We start from the raw sequence: 21,804 nt of genomic DNA, 5'->3' as shown, positions 1-21,804 counted from the left end.
ATTGCGTGTGGAGCTGCAAACACATTTACCACGACTGTAAGGCACCGAAACTCGCGGTGTCTGCGAGGGGGTGGCCTCATTGCTCGACGACCGATGCGTTGTGTTCCGGCGGCACAGCCTGGGATGGTGGCAAAAGCACAGAGACTGGACCGATGCAGAATGGGGTCGTCTGTTGTACTGGTATCGCAGCGGATTGAGTCTGAGTAGTGTTTCTGTACATGCCCTCATATGACGAGATGCGGGAAAACGTAACACAGCCAGAAACATTGTCGAATGTGATAGTTTTTATGGTCCGGGTATTATGGTGTGGGAAGGCCTAATGTTGCCTCCAGATCTCTGAACACGGTTCACTCGTCATTCGACATTATTGTGATATTGCACTCCTTCTCTGTGTGCGTATTTTCAGTGGTGCACTCGGCTCTGACTTAATTTTTATGGATGACAAATCGCTACCGTATAGAACAGGGCAGTCATTCGACATTATTGTGATATTGCACTCCTTCTCTGTGTGCGTATTTTCAGTGGTGCGCTCGGCTCTGACTTAATTTTTATGGATGACAAATCGCTACCGTATAGAACAGGGCAGTCATTCGACATTATTGTGATATTGCACTCCTTCTCTGTGTGCGTATTTTCAGTGGTGCACTCGGCTCTGACTTAACTTTTATGGATGACAAATCGCTACCGTATAGAACAGGGCAGTCATTCGACATTATTGTGATATTGCACTCCTTCTCTGTGTGCGTATTTTCAGTGGTGCACTCGGCTCTGACTTAATTTTTATGGATGACAAATCGCTACCGTATAGAACAGGGCAGTCATTCGACATTATTGTGATATTGCACTCCTTCTCTGTGTGCGTATTTTCAGTGGTGCACTCGGCTCTGACTTAATTTTTATGGATGACAAATCGCTACCGTATAGAACAGGGCAGTCATTCGACATTATCGTGATATTGCACTCCTTCTCTGTGTGCGTATTTTCAGTGGTGCACTCGGCTCTGACTTAATTTTTATGGATGACAAATCGCTACCGTATAGAACAGGGCAGTCATTCGACATTATTGTGATATTGCACTCCTTCTCTGTGTGCGTATTTTCAGTGGTGCACTCGGCTCTGACTTAATTTTTATGGATGACAAATCGCTACCGTATAGAACAGGGCAGTCATTCGACATTATTGTGATATTGCACTCCTTCTCTGTGTGCGTATTTTCAGTGGTGCGCTCGGCTCTGACTTAATTTTTATGGATGACAAATCGCTACCGTATAGAACAGGGCAGTCATTCGACATTATTGTGATATTGCACTCCTTCTCTGTGTGCGTATTTTCAGTGGTGCGCTCGGCTCTGACTTAATTTTTTTGGATGACAAATCGCTACCGTATAGAACAGGGCAGTCATTCGACATTATTGTGATATTGCACTCCTTCTCTGTGTGCGTATTTTCAGTGGTGCACTCGGCTCTGACTTAATTTTTATGGATGACAAATCGCTACCGTATAGAACAGGGCAGTCATTCGACATTATTGTGATATTGCACTCCTTCTCTGTGTGCGTATTTTCAGTGGTGCGCTCGGCTCTGACTTAATTTTTATGGATGACAAATCGCTACCGTATAGAACAGGGCAGTCATTCGACATTATTGTGATATTGCACTCCTTCTCTGTGTGCGTATTTTCAGTGGTGCGCTCGGCTCTGACTTAATTTTTATGGATGACAAATCGCTACCGTATAGAACAGGGCAGTCATTCGACATTATTGTGATATTGCACTCCTTCTCTGTGTGCGTATTTTCAGTGGTGCACTCGGCTCTGACTTAATTTTTATGGATGACAAATCGCTAGCGTATAGAACAGGGCAGTCATTCGACATTATTGTGATATTGCACTCCTTCTCTGTGTGCGTATTTTCAGTGGTGCACTCGGCTCTGACTTAATTTTTATGGATGACAAATCGCTACCGTATAGAACAGGACAGTCATTCGACATTATTGTGATATTGCACTCCTTCACTGTGTGCGTATTTTCAGTGGTGCACTCGGCTCTGACGTAATTTTTATGGATGACAAATCGCTACCGTATAGAACAGGGCAGTCATTCGACATTACTGTGATATTGCACTCCTTCTCTGTGTGCGTATTTTCAGTGGTGCGCTCGGCTCTGACTTAATTTTTATGGATGACAAATCGCTACCGTATAGAACAGGGCAGTCATTCGACATTATTGTGATATTGCACTCCTTCTCTGTGTGCGTATTTTCAGTGGTGCGCTCGGCTCTGACTTAATTTTTATGGATGACAAATCGCTACCGTATAGAACAGGGCAGTCATTCGACATTATTGTGATATTGCACTCCTTCTCTGTGTGCGTATTTTCAGTGGTGCGCTCGGCTCTGACTTAATTTTTATGGATGACAAATCGCTACCGTATAGAACAGGGCAGTCATTCGACATTATTGTGATATTGCACTCCTTCTCTGTGTGCGTATTTTCAGTGGTGCGCTCGGCTCTGACTTAATTTTTATGGATGACAAATCGCTACCGTATAGAACAGGGCAGTCATTCGACATTATTGTGATATTGCACTCCTTCTCTGTGTGCGTATTTTCAGTGGTGCGCTCGGCTCTGACTTAATTTTTATGGATGACAAATCGCTACCGTATAGAACAGGGCAGTCATTCGACATTATTGTGATATTGCACTCCTTCTCTGTGTGCGTATTTTCAGTGGTGCGCTCGGCTCTGACTTAATTTTTATGGATGACAAATCGCTACCGTATAGAACAGGGCAGTCATTCGACATTATTGTGATATTGCACTCCTTCTCTGTGTGCGTATTTTCAGTGGTGCACTCGGCTCTGACTTAATTTTTATGGATGACAAATCGCTACCGTATAGAACAGGGCAGTCATTCGACATTATTGTGATATTGCACTCCTTCTCTGTGTGCGTATTTTCAGTGGTGCGCTCGGCTCTGACTTAATTTTTATGGATGACAAATCGCTACCGTATAGAACAGGGCAGTCATTCGACATTATTGTGATATTGCACTCCTTCTCTGTGTGCGTATTTTCAGTGGTGCGCTCGGCTCTGACTTAATTTTTATGGATGACAAATCGCTACCGTATAGAACAGGGCAGTCATTCGACATTATTGTGATATTGCACTCCTTCTCTGTGTGCGTATTTTCAGTGGTGCACTCGGCTCTGACTTAATTTTTATGGATGACAAATCGCTACCGTATAGAACAGGGCAGTCATTCGACATTATTGTGATATTGCACTCCTTCTCTGTGTGCGTATTTTCAGTGGTGCACTCGGCTCTGACTTAATTTTTATGGATGACAAATCGCTACCGTATAGAACAGGGCAGTCATTCGACATTATTGTGATATTGCACTCCTTCTCTGTGTGCGTAGTTTCAGTGGTGCACTCGGCTCTGACTTAATTTTTATGGATGACAAATCGCTACCGTATAGAACAGGGCAGTCATTCGACATTATTGTGATATTGCACTCCTTCTCTGTGTGCGTATTTTCAGTGGTGCACTCGGCTCTGACTTAATTTTTATGGATGACAAATCGCTACCGTATAGAACAGGGCAGTCATTCGACATTATTGTGATATTGCACTCCTTCTCTGTGTGCGTATTTTCAGTGGTGCGCTCGGCTCTGACTTAATTTTTATGGATGACAAATCGCTACCGTATAGAACAGGGCAGTCATTCGACATTATCGTGATATTGCACTCCTTCTCTGTGTGCGTATTTTCAGTGGTGCACTCGGCTCTGACTTAATTTTTGTGGATGACAAATCGCTACCGTATAGAACAGGACAGTCATTCGACATTATTGTGATATTGCACTCCTTCTCTGTGTGCGTATTTTCAGTGGTGCACTCGGCTCTGACTCAATTTTTATGGATGACAAATCGCTACCGTATAGAACAGGGCAGTCATTCGACATTATTGTGATATTGCACTCCTTCTCTGTGTGCGTATTTTCAGTGGTGCACTCGGCTCTAACTTAATTTTTATGGATGACAAATCGCTACCGTATAGAACAGGGCAGTCATTCGACATTATTGTGATATTGCACTCCTTCTCTGTGTGCGTATTTTCAGTGGTGCACTCGGCTCTGACTTAATTTTTATGGATGACAAATCGCTACCGTATAGAACAGGGCAGTCATTCGACATTATTGTGATATTGCACTCCTTCTCTGTGTGCGTATTTTCAGTGGTGCGCTCGGCTCTGACTTAATTTTTATGGATGACAAATCGCTACCGTATAGAACAGGGCAGTCATTCGACATTATTGTGATATTGCACTCCTTCTCTGTGTGCGTATTTTCAGTGGTGCGCTCGGCTCTGACTTAATTTTTATGGATGACAAATCGCTACCGTATAGAACAGGGCAGTCATTCGACATTATTGTGATATTGCACTCCTTCTCTGTGTGCGTATTTTCAGTGGTGCACTCGGCTCTGACTTAATTTTTGTGGATGACAAATCGCTACCGTATAGAACAGGACAGTCATTCGACATTATTGTGATATTGCACTCCTTCACTGTGTGCGTATTTTCAGTGGTGCACTCGGCTCTGACTTAATTTTTATGGATGACAAATCGCTACCGTATAGAACAGGGCAGTCATTCGACATTATTGTGATATTGCACTCCTTCTCTGTGTGCGTATTTTCAGTGGTGCACTCGGCTCTGACTTAATTTTTATGGATGACAAATCGCTACCGTATAGAACAGGGCAGTCATTCGACATTATTGTGATATTGCACTCCTTCTCTGTGTGCGTATTTTCAGTGGTGCACTCGGCTCTGACTTAATTTTTATGGATGACAAATCGCTACCGTATAGAACAGGGCAGTCATTCGACATTATTGTGATATTGCACTCCTTCTCTGTGTGCGTATTTTCAGTGGTGCGCTCGGCTCTGACTTAATTTTTATGGATGACAAATCGCTACCGTATAGAACAGGGCAGTCATTCGACATTATTGTGATATTGCACTCCTTCTCTGTGTGCGTATTTTCAGTGGTGCGCTCGGCTCTGACTTAATTTTTATGGATGACAAATCGCTACCGTATAGAACAGGGCAGTCATTCGACATTATTGTGATATTGCACTCCTTCTCTGTGTGCGTATTTTCAGTGGTGCACTCGGCTCTGACTTAATTTTTATGGATGACAAATCGCTACCGTATAGAACAGGGCAGTCATTCGACATTATTGTGATATTGCACTCCTTCTCTGTGTGCGTATTTTCAGTGGTGCACTCGGCTCTGACTTAATTTTTATGGATGACAAATCGCTACCGTATAGAACAGGGCAGTCATTCGACATTATTGTGATATTGCACTCCTTCTCTGTGTGCGTATTTTCAGTGGTGCACTCGGCTCTGACTTAATTTTTATGGATGACAAATCGCTACCGTATAGAACAGGGCAGTCATTCGACATTATTGTGATATTGCACTCCTTCTCTGTGTGCGTATTTTCAGTGGTGCACTCGGCTCTGACTTAATTTTTATGGATGACAAATCGCTACCGTATAGAACAGGGCAGTCATTCGACATTATTGTGATATTGCACTCCTTCTCTGTGTGCGTATTTTCAGTGGTGCGCTCGGCTCTGACTTAATTTTTATGGATGACAAATCGCTACCGTATAGAACAGGGCAGTCATTCGACATTATTGTGATATTGCACTCCTTCTCTGTGTGCGTATTTTCAGTGGTGCACTCGGCTCTGACTTAATTTTTATGGATGACAAATCGCTACCGTATAGAACAGGGCAGTCATTCGACATTATTGTGATATTGCACTCCTTCTCTGTGTGCGTATTTTCAGTGGTGCGCTCGGCTCTGACTTAATTTTTATGGATGACAAATCGCTACCGTATAGAACAGGGCAGTCATTCGACATTATTGTGATATTGCACTCCTTCTCTGTGTGCGTATTTTCAGTGGTGCGCTCGGCTCTGACTTAATTTTTATGGATGACAAATCGCTACCGTATAGAACAGGGCAGTCATTCGACATTATTGTGATATTGCACTCCTTCTCTGTGTGCGTATTTTCAGTGGTGCGCTCGGCTCTGACTTAATTTTTATGGATGACAAATCGCTACCGTATAGAACAGGGCAGTCATTCGACATTATTGTGATATTGCACTCCTTCTCTGTGTGCGTATTTTCAGTGGTGCACTCGGCTCTGACTTAATTTTTATGGATGACAAATCGCTACCGTATAGAACAGGGCAGTCATTCGACATTATTGTGATATTGCACTCCTTCTCTGTGTGCGTATTTTCAGTGGTGCGCTCGGCTCTGACTTAATTTTTATGGATGACAAATCGCTACCGTATAGAACAGGGCAGTCATTCGACATTATTGTGATATTGCACTCCTTCTCTGTGTGCGTATTTTCAGTGGTGCACTCGGCTCTGACTTAATTTTTATGGATGACAAATCGCTACCGTATAGAACAGGGCAGTCATTCGACATTATTGTGATATTGCACTCCTTCTCTGTGTGCGTATTTTCAGTGGTGCACTCGGCTCTGACTTAATTTTTATGGATGACAAATCGCTACCGTATAGAACAGGGCAGTCATTCGACATTATTGTGATATTGCACTCCTTCTCTGTGTGCGTATTTTCAGTGGTGCACTCGGCTCTAACTTAATTTTTATGGATGACAAATCGCTACCGTATAGAACAGGGCAGTCATTCGACATTATTGTGATATTGCACTCCTTCTCTGTGTGCGTATTTTCAGTGGTGCACTCGGCTCTGACTTAATTTTTATGGATGACAAATCGCTACCGTATAGAACAGGGCAGTCATTCGACATTATTGTGATATTGCACTCCTTCTCTGTGTGCGTATTTTCAGTGGTGCGCTCGGCTCTGACTTAATTTTTATGGATGACAAATCGCTACCGTATAGAACAGGGCAGTCATTCGACATTATTGTGATATTGCACTCCTTCTCTGTGTGCGTATTTTCAGTGGTGCGCTCGGCTCTGACTTAATTTTTATGGATGACAAATCGCTACCGTATAGAACAGGGCAGTCATTCGACATTATTGTGATATTGCACTCCTTCTCTGTGTGCGTATTTTCAGTGGTGCACTCGGCTCTGACTTAATTTTTGTGGATGACAAATCGCTACCGTATAGAACAGGACAGTCATTCGACATTATTGTGATATTGCACTCCTTCACTGTGTGCGTATTTTCAGTGGTGCACTCGGCTCTGACTTAATTTTTATGGATGACAAATCGCTACCGTATAGAACAGGGCAGTCATTCGACATTATTGTGATATTGCACTCCTTCTCTGTGTGCGTATTTTCAGTGGTGCACTCGGCTCTGACTTAATTTTTATGGATGACAAATCGCTACCGTATAGAACAGGGCAGTCATTCGACATTATTGTGATATTGCACTCCTTCTCTGTGTGCGTATTTTCAGTGGTGCACTCGGCTCTGACTTAATTTTTATGGATGACAAATCGCTACCGTATAGAACAGGGCAGTCATTCGACATTATTGTGATATTGCACTCCTTCTCTGTGTGCGTATTTTCAGTGGTGCGCTCGGCTCTGACTTAATTTTTATGGATGACAAATCGCTACCGTATAGAACAGGGCAGTCATTCGACATTATTGTGATATTGCACTCCTTCTCTGTGTGCGTATTTTCAGTGGTGCGCTCGGCTCTGACTTAATTTTTATGGATGACAAATCGCTACCGTATAGAACAGGGCAGTCATTCGACATTATTGTGATATTGCACTCCTTCTCTGTGTGCGTATTTTCAGTGGTGCACTCGGCTCTGACTTAATTTTTATGGATGACAAATCGCTACCGTATAGAACAGGGCAGTCATTCGACATTATTGTGATATTGCACTCCTTCTCTGTGTGCGTATTTTCAGTGGTGCACTCGGCTCTGACTTAATTTTTATGGATGACAAATCGCTACCGTATAGAACAGGGCAGTCATTCGACATTATTGTGATATTGCACTCCTTCTCTGTGTGCGTATTTTCAGTGGTGCACTCGGCTCTGACTTAATTTTTATGGATGACAAATCGCTACCGTATAGAACAGGGCAGTCATTCGACATTATTGTGATATTGCACTCCTTCTCTGTGTGCGTATTTTCAGTGGTGCACTCGGCTCTGACTTAATTTTTATGGATGACAAATCGCTACCGTATAGAACAGGGCAGTCATTCGACATTATTGTGATATTGCACTCCTTCTCTGTGTGCGTATTTTCAGTGGTGCGCTCGGCTCTGACTTAATTTTTATGGATGACAAATCGCTACCGTATAGAACAGGGCAGTCATTCGACATTATTGTGATATTGCACTCCTTCTCTGTGTGCGTATTTTCAGTGGTGCACTCGGCTCTGACTTAATTTTTATGGATGACAAATCGCTACCGTATAGAACAGGACAGTCATTCGACATTATTGTGATATTGCACTCCTTCTCTGTGTGCGTATTTTCAGTGGTGCACTCGGCTCTGACTTAATTTTTATGGATGACAAATCGCTACCGTATAGAACAGGGCAGTCATTCGACATTATTGTGATATTGCACTCCTTCTCTGTGTGCGTATTTTCAGTGGTGCGCTCGGCTCTAACTTAATTTTTATGGATGACAAATCGCTACCGTATAGAACAGGGCAGTCATTCGACATTATTGTGATATTGCACTCCTTCTCTGTGTGCGTATTTTCAGTGGTGCACTCGGCTCTGACTTAATTTTTATGGATGACAAATCGCTACCGTATAGAACAGGGCAGTCATTCGACATTATTGTGATATTGCACTCCTTCTCTGTGTGCGTATTTTCAGTGGTGCGCTCGGCTCTGACTTAATTTTTATGGATGACAAATCGCTACCGTATAGAACAGGGCAGTCATTCGACATTATTGTGATATTGCACTCCTTCTCTGTGTGCGTATTTTCAGTGGTGCGCTCGGCTCTGACTTAATTTTTATGGATGACAAATCGCTACCGTATAGAACAGGGCAGTCATTCGACATTATTGTGATATTGCACTCCTTCTCTGTGTGCGTATTTTCAGTGGTGCACTCGGCTCTGACTTAATTTTTATGGATGACAAATCGCTACCGTATAGAACAGGGCAGTCATTCGACATTATTGTGATATTGCACTCCTTCTCTGTGTGCGTATTTTCAGTGGTGCACTCGGCTCTGACTTAATTTTTATGGATGACAAATCGCTACCGTATAGAACAGGGCAGTCATTCGACATTATTGTGATATTGCACTCCTTCTCTGTGTGCGTATTTTCAGTGGTGCACTCGGCTCTGACTTAATTTTTATGGATGACAAATCGCTACCGTATAGAACAGGGCAGTCATTCGACATTATTGTGATATTGCACTCCTTCTCTGTGTGCGTATTTTCAGTGGTGCACTCGGCTCTGACTTAATTTTTATGGATGACAAATCGCTACCGTATAGAACAGGGCAGTCATTCGACATTATTGTGATATTGCACTCCTTCTCTGTGTGCGTATTTTCAGTGGTGCACTCGGCTCTGACTTAATTTTTATGGATGACAAATCGCTACCGTATAGAACAGGGCAATCATTCGACATTATTGTGATATTGCACTCCTTCTCTGTGTGCATATTTTCAGTGGTGCACTCGGCTCTGACTTAATTTTTATGGATGACAAATCGCTACCGTATAGAACAGGGCAGTCATTCGACATTATTGTGATATTGCACTCCTTCTCTGTGTGCGTATTTTCAGTGGTGCACTCGGCTCTGACTTAATTTTTATGGATGACAAATCGCTACCGTATAGAACAGGGCAGTCATTCGACATTATTGTGATATTCGCACTCCTTCTCTGTGTGCGTATTTTCAGTGGTGCACTCGGCTCTGACTTAATTTTTATGGATGACAAATCGCTACCGTATAGAACAGGGCAGTCATTCGACATTATTGTGATATTGCACTCCTTCTCTGTGTGCGTATTTTCAGTGGTGCGCTCGGCTCTGACTTAATTTTTATGGATGACAAATCGCTACCGTATAGAACAGGGCAGTCATTCGACATTATTGTGATATTGCACTCCTTCTCTGTGTGCGTATTTTCAGTGGTGCGCTCGGCTCTGACTTAATTTTTATGGATGACAAATCGCTACCGTATAGAACAGGGCAGTCATTCGACATTATTGTGATATTGCACTCCTTCTCTGTGTGCGTATTTTCAGTGGTGCGCTCGGCTCTGACTTAATTTTTATGGATGACAAATCGCTACCGTATAGAACAGGGCAGTCATTCGACATTATTGTGATATTGCACTCCTTCTCTGTGTGCGTATTTTCAGTGGTGCGCTCGGCTCTGACTTAATTTTTATGGATGACAAATCGCTACCGTATAGAACAGGGCAGTCATTCGACATTATTGTGATATTGCACTCCTTCTCTGTGTGCGTATTTTCAGTGGTGCACTCGGCTCTGACTTAATTTTTATGGATGACACATCGCTACCGTATAGAACAGGGCAGTCATTCGACATTATTGTGATATTGCACTCCTTCTCTGTGTGCGCATTTTCAGTGGTGCGCTCGGCTCTGACTTAATTTTTATGGATGACAAATCGCTACCGTATAGAACAGGGCAGTCATTCGACATTATTGTGATATTGCACTCCTTCTCTGTGTGCGTATTTTCAGTGGTGCGCTCGGCTCTGACTTAATTTTTATGGATGACAAATCGCTACCGTATAGAACAGGGCAGTCATTCGACATTATTGTGATATTGCACTCCTTCTCTGTGTTCGTATTTTCAGTGGTGCACTCGGCTCTGACTTAATTTTTATGGATGACAAATCGCTACCGTATAGAACAGGGCAGTCATTCGACATTATTGTGATATTGCACTCCTTCTCTGTGTGCGTATTTTCAGTGGTGCACTCGGCTCTGACTTAATTTTTATGGATGACAAATCGCTACCGTATAGAACAGGGCAGTCATTCGACATTATTGTGATATTGCACTCCTTCTCTGTGTGCGTATTTTCAGTGGTGCACTCGGCTCTGACTTAATTTTTATGGATGACAAATCGCTACCGTATAGAACAGGGCAGTCATTCGACATTATTGTGATATTGCACTCCTTCTCTGTGTGCGTATTTTCAGTGGTGCACTCGGCTCTGACTTAATTTTTATGGATGACAAATCGCTACCGTATAGAACAGGGCAGTCATTCGACAGTATTGTGATATTGCACTCCTTCTCTGTGTGCGTATTTTCAGTGGTGCGCTCGGCTCTGACTTAATTTTTATGGATGACAAATCGCTACCGTATAGAACAGGGCAGTCATTCGACATTATTGTGATATTGCACTCCTTCTCTGTGTGCGTATTTTCAGTGGTGCACTCGGCTCTGACTTAATTTTTGTGGATGACAAATCGCTACCGTATAGAACAGGACAGTCATTCGACATTATTGTGATATTGCACTCCTTCACTGTGTGCGTATTTTCAGTGGTGCACTCGGCTCTGACTTAATTTTTATGGATGACAAATCGCTACCGTATAGAACAGGGCAGTCATTCGACATTATTGTGATATTGCACTCCTTCTCTGTGTGCGTATTTTCAGTGGTGCACTCGGCTCTGACTTAATTTTTATGGATGACAAATCGCTACCGTATAGAACAGGGCAGTCATTCGACATTATTGTGATATTGCACTCCTTCTCTGTGTGCGTATTTTCAGTGGTGCACTCGGCTCTGACTTAATTTTTATGGATGACAAATCGCTACCGTATAGAACAGGGCAGTCATTCGACATTATTGTGATATTGCACTCCTTCTCTGTGTGCGTATTTTCAGTGGTGCGCTCGGCTCTGACTTAATTTTTATGGATGACAAATCGCTACCGTATAGAACAGGGCAGTCATTCGACATTATTGTGATATTGCACTCCTTCTCTGTGTGCGTATTTTCAGTGGTGCACTCGGCTCTGACTTAATTTTTATGGATGACAAATCGCTACCGTATAGAACAGGGCAGTCATTCGACATTATTGTGATATTGCACTCCTTCTCTGTGTGCGTATTTTCAGTGGTGCGCTCGGCTCTGACTTAATTTTTATGGATGACAAATCGCTACCGTATAGAACAGGGCAGTCATTCGACATTATTGTGATATTGCACTCCTTCTCTGTGTGCGTATTTTCAGTGGTGCACTCGGCTCTGACTTAATTTTTATGGATGACAAATCGCTACCGTATAGAACAGGGCAGTCATTCGACATTATTGTGATATTGCAGTCCTTCTCTGTGTGCGTATTTTCAGTGTTGCGCTCGGCTCTGACTTAATTTTTATGGATGACAAATCGCTACCGTATAGAACAGGGCAGTCATTCGACATTATTGTGATATTGCACTCCTTCTCTGTGTGCGTATTTTCAGTGGTGCACTCGGCTCTGACTTAATTTTTATGGATGACAAATCGCTACCGTATAGAACAGGGCAGTCATTCGACATTATTGTGATATTGCACTCCTTCTCTGTGTGCGTATTTTCAGTGGTGCACTCGGCTCTGACTTAATTTTTATGGATGACAAATCGCTACCGTATAGAACAGGGCAGTCATTCGACATTATTGTGATATTGCACTCCTTCTCTGTGTGCGTATTTTCAGTGGTGCACTCGGCTCTGACTTAATTTTTATGGATGACAAATCGCTACCGTATAGAACAGGGCAGTCATTCGACATTATTGTGATATTGCACTCCTTCTCTGTGTGCGTATTTTCAGTGGTGCACTCGGCTCTGACTTAATTTTTATGGATGACAAATCGCTACCGTATAGAACAGGGCAGTCATTCGACATTATTGTGATATTGCACTCCTTCTCTGTGTGCGTATTTTCAGTGGTGCACTCGGCTCTGACTTAATTTTTATGGATGACAAATCGCTACCGTATAGAACAGGGCAGTCATTCGACATTATTGTGATATTGCACTCCTTCTCTGTGTGCGTATTTTCAGTGGTGCACTCGGCTCTGACTTAATTTTTATGGATGACAAATCGCTACCGTATAGAACAGGGCAGTCATTCGACATTATTGTGATATTGCACTCCTTCTCTGTGTGCGTATTTTCAGTGGTGCGCTCGGCTCTGACTTAATTTTTATGGATGACAAATCGCTACCGTATAGAACAGGGCAGTCATTCGACATTATTGTGATATTGCACTCCTTCTCTGTGTGCGTATTTTCAGTGGTGCACTCGGCTCTGACTTAATTTTTATGGATGACAAATCGCTACCGTATAGAACAGGGCAGTCATTCGACATTATTGTGATATTGCACTCCTTCTCTGTGTGCGTATTTTCAGTGGTGCACTCGGCTCTGACTTAATTTTTATGGATGACAAATCGCTACCGTATAGAACAGGGCAGTCATTCGACATTATTGTGATATTGCACTCCTTCTCTGTGTGCGTATTTTCAGTGGTGCACTCGGCTCTGACTTAATTTTTATGGATGACAAATCGCTACCGTATAGAACAGGGCAGTTGAAGGAGTTCTCGGAACGAGAAAATATTCGGCGAACGGATTGGCCTGTCAGCTGCCCAGACTCAAATCCTGTCGAGCACCTGTTGCATGCGTTGGGAAGACTTCCTGCAGCGCGTCCACGTGCCCAAACGACCATGCAGCCGTTGTCAGCCACACCGGTGAAGTGATGTAACGCCTACCACAAGAACTCTTTAACTAGGTTGTGACTACACGAGGGAAAGGTGTAAGGAGTGAATCGTTTCAGACTGCAGTACATGTTGTTGTTGTTGTTGTTGTTGTTGTTACTGCCGTCTTCAGTACGAAAAGTGGTTTGACGCAGCTCACCATCTTGTGCAGTGCTTGTCATCTGAGCGCAACTACTGCGACCGACTAGCGTTTGAACTGGACCACTGTAGTCCAACAGTGTCTGGTCACCCTCTACAGTTCTTACCCTTCGCGTTTCGCACGAATCCTTGATGCCTAAGGATTTGTACTATCAACAAATCCTTAATTTACCAGGTTGTGTCATTAAACTCCGTTAAGTACTTCCTCATATTTATACGATCAGATCTACTCATCCAATATACTGTAGTCTTCTGTAACACCACAATTGGAAAAGCTACTTTTCTTATTTTCATCATCTGATTGATTTCGACTACATTCCAGTTTTTATTTTTCTTGATATTCCTCTTATAACGTCTTTTCAAGATAGTATCCATCCGGTTCAACTGATCTTCCAACTCCTCATTCCTGATAGAAATACAGTCATCAGCAAAAGTAAGAATTTGAACATCATCTCTCTGAAGTATTGCACGTAACGAAATGTTACATTGACGGCCTAGATCCAGTGTTGAATGAAAAACACGAAATATTGCGTTTTAGAAGTGACTGGCTTGTTTAAGGGGGTAGGACGTCAAACGGGCCGACTTGGAGCAGGAGAGGCACCACAGGACATTTTAATTTCCACTGCCTAAACTTTTACAAACAAATTCATAAAACTTTGTCAGCATGACCAGGAAGGCTTCAGAATTCACACTCACAGCAGTGGAAGTTCAAAAGCATACCAAAATAATTTATTTTTACATGTGAAGATTCATCACGTTTTCACCTACTATTGGCTGCATTTGTTGCTGTAGGTACACTTTTCTTCATAAGTAAGAGAGATTCTTCGATGAATTTTGCACAGCATACAAACTATACTTACAGGTGTATGAAACTTTAAAATCTATCTATGAAAAAATTAATGAGCTGTTACATTTTAAACTTCATGTGTATGAAAAACTCAAATTTTATAGTTAATTATCCAAATTTTTACCACAGTTTTTAATAGATTTGGAAAATTCTAGAGTTTTATACACGTGTAAGTATGGTTTGTATTCTGCGCAAAATTCATCCAAGAATCTCTTTTACTTATGGAGAAAAGTGTCGTGACTGTCCTGGCCGTTTGGCGTCCTATCCCCCTTAATTGTTCTGCGACCGTATTTCAAGTCTGCAGGATTGTTCGCACAGTTGCATCGGACTTTTCTTTTTTTTTAAAGCAGGTTCTATAAACTTACCACAATCGTTAGTTACCTCAATTCGACAGCCGTACTGGCAGCTATACAGATACGTCCAGGCCGGCTAATTCTACCAATGAAACAAACCCACCTACACTTCCAACGCATGGGCTGCTAAAACACAAATATACCATTGTGTCAGCAAATCGTGGAAGCACAAGACAGTGTGTCTATTTGATCGTACTTATTATTGTCCCAAATTATAAAAACACATCAATACACACATGTGTGCAGGTAAAGGCTTGGAGGAGAACAGATAACGAGGGAATTGACAAGAGAATGTAGAAAGACATTTCCAGAGTTATCAGTATTCCAAGCTTACATACTGTGGAAGACTCTGTATACTATAAAAGAAATCAATAAGCGTCCAAATGGAAGTATGTCACAAAATAAAACTGTGTCTCTACGTGCAGCGCCTACTGTGTGGAACATAACGTGGCAACAGCTGGTAGGCAAGTGCGCACGTGAGATAAGACTGTGAGATAAGACAACGTTTCAGGATGGGATGGCTGCAAAGGCCACTGCCCTCCCTCGGCTCGCTGCGTCGCAGACTGACTTTCGGAGGCTTAGTGCGGCCTCCAGAGAACTGGGGACTCGCAAGACCACAGCAGGCGGTTCAGGGGGGGGGGGGGGGGCACACGTTCGGCGTCGAGAGGCACTCGACAGTAATTCGAGTGAAAGCGGTCAAGTGTGAGGTCACAACACAGGTCCTATTTGGACCAGGTGGACGGCAGTACACTAAAAAGGAACAAATTTTAGTTTACGTTTCACGTCTGCTAACTGAAATTTATTTTAGGTAAACGAAGAATCGGTGACATCAGTCTGCGCTCGCATAAACGGAGCGATTTTATCAACCACAATTTTTGTCAAAGTGCGCCTTGTTCTTATAGGAGACAGCGGTGGCCACCACTAGAAGAGAAGCCTGCCACTCTTACCTGAGTGTTCATACCAGACGTGAACCGGTCTCAGATTCGTACTCCCAGACACTGGATATTAACCCATTATAAAAGGGATCTGGCTTCCAATATTTAGTGAGGAGATGACAAGGCTTACGCGAGAGAAGGGGTTACTCCCGAATAACGCGTCGTCCGCAGCTCGTGGTCTCGCGGAAGCGTTATCGCTTCCCGAGCAGGGGGTCCCGGGTTCGATTCCCGGTGGGGTCAGGGACTTTCACCTGCCTCGAGATAACTGGGTGTTTGTGTTGTCCTCATCATTTCATCATCATGCAGTAAAGTTGCGAAATTTGGCTGAGCAAAGGTTGGGAAATTGTACGGGTGCTGATAACCGCGCAGTTGACCGCCCCACAAACCAAACATCATCAGCATCTCGCGAATAACGCAGCCGAATACTGAACTAGAAGATTGACTGCGAATCACATACCACATGACCTCAAACGTGTTAAAATAGTATCTTGTACTCTCGATTTCGTGCAAGGGCAAATGCTTTTGTCGTCTGCTGTCTTCACTGGCCAACCATCTGAAGACAAGTTACATCTGTATCTGCTTTTTATCATTCGTTTTAAGATAGTTGCACGTGAGGCGGCAGCGCAGATGAAATTGTTCAAGTGAGCGTCTAATAGGTGGTAAAGGGTACCTGACGAGAGAGACAGAGATGAAAATGTTGCACAAAACTAAACGAACAAAACTTATCTTGCAGGCGGGGCAAGTGTGATATGCCACAGAGCCCCACGGTGCGTCACAACTCAGTCGGGTACGAATGTATTTACTGACGTAGCTCACAGCCACACGCATTCCGTCAATAGTAATGTTTCTTTTTGTGTTGTTGGTTTCAACAATAACTTGTTTTAAAAATCAAACAAGTGCTAAACTGATTATTAATTCATTCACCGAAATTATCGAAATTTTAAAACAAATCTTTTTTCCTGACATATCTGAATACTGTATTGTGGCCTCCGTTCCTGCGATACAATGGCGAATAAATCATTTCATTGGAAACAGGACCTAATGATATTTCCTATTTCCTCTGTTCACTGACGGGGCGGACAGTAGAAAAAATTAAAATCAGAATCGTGCCGTTCACATATAGAACACACTTTATACCTTTACTAACTAGTAGGTAGTCAGTTTCCGTCTTCTCTGAGTCTCTCGTGGTTGATTAAAACTCCAGCTGTTAATTGATTTGACAAACGTATATTAACTAAGGTACACCAAAGTACGATAACTGATTTTAGATGGGTCAAATGGCTCTGAGCACTATGGGACTTAACATCTATGGTCATCAGTCCCCTAGAACTTAGAACTACTTAAATCTAACTAACCTAAGGACATCACACAACACCCAGTCATCACGAGGCAGAGAAAATCCCTGACCCCGCCGGGAATCGAACCCGGGAACCCGGGCGTGGGAAGCGAGAACGCTACCGCACGACCACGAGCTGCGATCAACTGATTTTAGACCTCTTCGTATTTGTTTATACTAAATGTTCCCTATCTGACGATCAGCTTTGTAACAAGCGGAATTCTAAATGTTCGAACCAACAAAGCTCCATTCATAAGCACTATATGTTCATTTCCAGCACTCATTACGTTAATTACAGAATAGGCAATGACATAACCTTGTTTAACTACAATGAGTATACGCAGGTAATTTAAGAAATAGGTGCATTTTAAGACTCTCAGGGTTTTCCAATGGCCATTAAAAAGTTTACAGAAAGTGAAATTCTCTAGTCTGAGCAAACAGTCAATTAACAATTTACGTTAATGAAAGTCAGCATTTTGGAATCAGGAAAAACAGGTCTACGAAAATATTGGAACAAAATTTTGAAAGTAATCGCAAATTTTCTTCTGTGCGCTAATGAAATAGCATTAGCAACAGCTGCATTTATTCATGTTGAGTGTCACAACTGACCCATGTTCTCCACAGCAGCAACAAGGAAGGCTGCAAACACAGCATTCAGAGTAGCGATGTAGGACAAGCTGACGCACCAGCTGCGCAGCCACGCGACGCCCTTGTTCTCATTGCGGCAGCTCACACGATGATGATGTGCAGGGTAGCGGGGGACAGGCGCAGCTTGTACAGCGGCACGGACCACCAGATCGTAGACGGCTTATTACGAAGGCACTCTCGTGGACATCGAAGGGTGGTGCGCGACCAAACTCCAGCAGCTCTGCACGGGAGGTAGATGGCAGTGCAGCGTTACTGCGCGCCTCCCCATCAGAGGCAGCCCGTGGGTGATAGTGTCTGCAAGTCAGGGGCAGCAGCCTTTAGCTGATACAGCAGCAGCTCGACGGTGCGCCAGACACCATCACTGTGGCTCTCAGCAAGCCAGAGGCAAAGGTCCCAAAGACTCCACATCAGCCCATGAGATGTTGGCAGCTCGAGGTAACCACATTTGACAGAACAGGCGGACAGCAACCTCGGAGTCACCTGGCGAATGGTAGGCAGCACGTCACAGGACTTGCACTGTAACTGAACAGGATACGGACTTGGTAGCCCGAGTATTTATTACGGTCTGTCTGACGCAACGATATTATGTCTGACTGAGGATTACTAAATTTGCCCTCATTTTCTACATCTACATCCATACTCCGCAGGCTACCTGACGGTGTGTGGCGGAGGGTACCTTGAGTACCTCTATCGGTTCTCCCTTCTATTCCAGTCTCGTATTGTTCGTGGAAAGAAAGAATGTCGGTATGCCTCTGTGTGGGCACTAATCTCTCTGATTTTATTCTCATGATCTCTTGGCGAGATATACTGCTTGACTCCTCGGTGAAGGTATGTTCTCGAAACTTCAACAAAAGCCCGTACCGAGCTGCTGAGCGCCTCTCTTGCAGAGTCTTCCGCTAGAGTTTATCTATCATCTCCGTAACGCTATCGCGATTACTAAATGATCCTGTAACGAAGCGCACTGCTCTCCGTTGGATCTTCTCTATCTCTTCTACCAACCCTATCTGGTACGGATCCCACACAGGTGAGCAGTATTCAAGCAGTGGGTGAACAAGTGACTGCAACCTACTTCCTTTGTTTTCGGACTGCATTTCCTGCACGCTGGCATATGCTTTCCCGACGATTAATTTTATATGGCCATTCCATTTTAAATCACTCCTAAAGCCTACTCGCAGATAATTTACGGAATTAACTGCTTGCAGCTGCTGACCTGCTATGTTGTAGCTAAGTGATAAAGGATCTTTCTTTCTATGTATTCGCAGCAATTACACTTGTCTACATTGAGATTCAATTGCCATTCACTGTATCATGCGTCAATTCGTTGCAGATCCTCCTGCATTTCAGTACAATTTTCCGTTGTTACAACCTCTCGATATACTACAGCATCATCCGCAAAAAGCCTCAGTGAACTTACGATGTTATTCACAAAGTAATTTATATATATTGTGAATAGCAACGGTCCTACGACACTCCCCTGCGGCACACCTGAAATCACTCTTACTTTCGGAAGACATCTCTCCATTGAGAATGACATGCTGTGTTCTGTTATGTAGGAACTCTTCAATCCAATCACACAATTGGTCTGATAGTCCATATGCTCTTACTTTGTTCATTAAACGACTGTGGGGAACTGTATCAAACGCCTTGCGGAAGTCAAGAAACACGGCATCTACCTGGCAACCCGTGTGTATGGCCCTCTCAGTCCCGTGGACGAATAGCGCGAGCTGGGTTTCACACGATTGTATTTTTTCGAAATCCATGCTGATTCCTACAGAGTATATACAGGGTGTTTCAAAAATGACCGGTATATTTGAAACGGCAATAAAAACTAAACGAGCAGCGATAGAAATACACCGTTTGTTGCAATATGCTTGGGACAACAGTACATTTTCAGGCAGACAAACTTTCGAAATCACAGTAGTTACAATTTTCAACAACAGATGGCGCTGCGGTCTGGGAAACTCTATAGTACGATATTTTCCACATATCCACCATGCGTAGCAATAATATGGCGTAGTCTCTGAATGAAATTACCCGAAACCTTTGACAACGTGTCTGGCGGAATGGCTTCACATGCAGATGAGATGTACTGCTTCAGCTGTTCAATTGTTTCTGGATTCTGGCGGTACACCTGGTCTTTCAAGTGTCCCCACAGAAAGAAGTCACAGGGGTTCATGTCTGGCGAATAGGGAGGCCAATCCACGCCGCCTCCTGTATGTTTCGGATAGCCCAAAGCAATCACACGATCATCGAAATATTCATTCAGGAAATTAAAGACGTCGGCCGTGCGATGTGGCCGGGCACCATCTTGCATAAACCATGAGGTGTTCGCAGTGTCGTCTAAGGCAGTTTGTACCGCCACAAATTCACGAAGAATGTCCAGATAGCGTGATGCAGTAATCGTTTCGGATCTGAAAAATGGGCCAATGATTCCTTTGGAAGAAATGGCGGCCCAGACCAGTACTTTTTGAGGATGCAGGGACGATGGGACTGCAACATGGGGCTTTTCGGTTCCCCATATGCGCCAGTTCTGTTTATTGACGAAGCCGTCCAGGTAAAAATAAGCTTCGTCAGTAAACCAAATGCTGCCCACATGCATATCGCCGTCATCAATCCTGTGCACTATATCGTTAGCGAATGTCTCTCGTGCAGCAATGGTAGCGGCGCTGAGGGGTTGCCGCGTTTGAATTTTGTATGGATAGAGGTGTAAACTCTGGCGCATGAGACGATACGTGGACGTTGGCGTCATTTGGACCGCAGCTGCAACACGGCGAACGGAAACCCGAGGCCGCTGTTGGAACACCTGCTGCACTAGCTGCGCGTTGCCCTCTGTGGTTGCCGTACGCGGTCGCCCTACCTTTCCAGCACGTTCATCCGTCACGTTCCCAGTCGGTTGACATTTTTCAAACAGATCCTTTATGGTATCGCTTTTCGGTCCTTTGGTTACATTAAACCTCCGTTGAAAACTTCGTCTTGATGCAACAACACTGTGTTCTAGGCGGTGGAATTCCAACACCAGAAAAATCCTCTGTTCTAAGGAATAAACCATGTTGTCTACAGCACACTTGCACGTTGTGAACAGCACACGCTTACAGCAGAAAGACGACGTACAGAATGGCGCACCCACAGACTGCGTTGTCTTCTATATCTTTCACATCACTTGCAGCGCCATCTGTTGTTGAAAATTGTAACTACTGTAATTTCGAAAGTTTGTCCGCCTGAAAATGTACTATTGTCCCAAGCATATTGCAACAAACGGTGTATTTCTATCGCTACTCGTTTAGTTTTTATTGCCGTTACAAATATACTGGTCATTTTTGAAACACCCTGTATCTAGTCTCCAGAAAAGTCATTACATTCGAACATAATACGTGTTCCACAATTCTACTACTGATCGACGTTAGAGATATAGATCTACAGTTTTGCACATCTGTTCCACGTCCCTTCTTGAAAACTGGAATGACCTGTGCCCTTTTCCAATCTTTTGGAACGCTACGCTCTTCTAGAGACCTACGGTACACCGCTGCAAGAAGTGGGGCAAGTTCCTTCGCGTACTCTGTGTAAAATCGAACTGGTATCCCATCAGGTCCAGCGACCTTTCATCTTTTGAGCGATTTTAATTGTTTTTCCATTCCTCTGTCATCTATTTCGATATCTACCGGCCGGCCGGAGTGGCCGAGCGGTTCTAGGCGCTACAGTCTGGAACCGCGTGACCGCTACGATCGCAGGTTCGAATCCTGCCTCGGGCATGGATGTGTGATGTCCTTAGGTTAGTTAGGCTT

The sequence above is a fragment of the Schistocerca nitens genome, chromosome 9 (assembly GCF_023898315.1).
Source record: "Schistocerca nitens isolate TAMUIC-IGC-003100 chromosome 9, iqSchNite1.1, whole genome shotgun sequence".
In the NCBI taxonomy this organism is placed as follows: Eukaryota; Metazoa; Arthropoda; class Insecta; order Orthoptera; family Acrididae; genus Schistocerca; species Schistocerca nitens.
Note: the sequence above shows the minus strand (reverse complement) of the source record.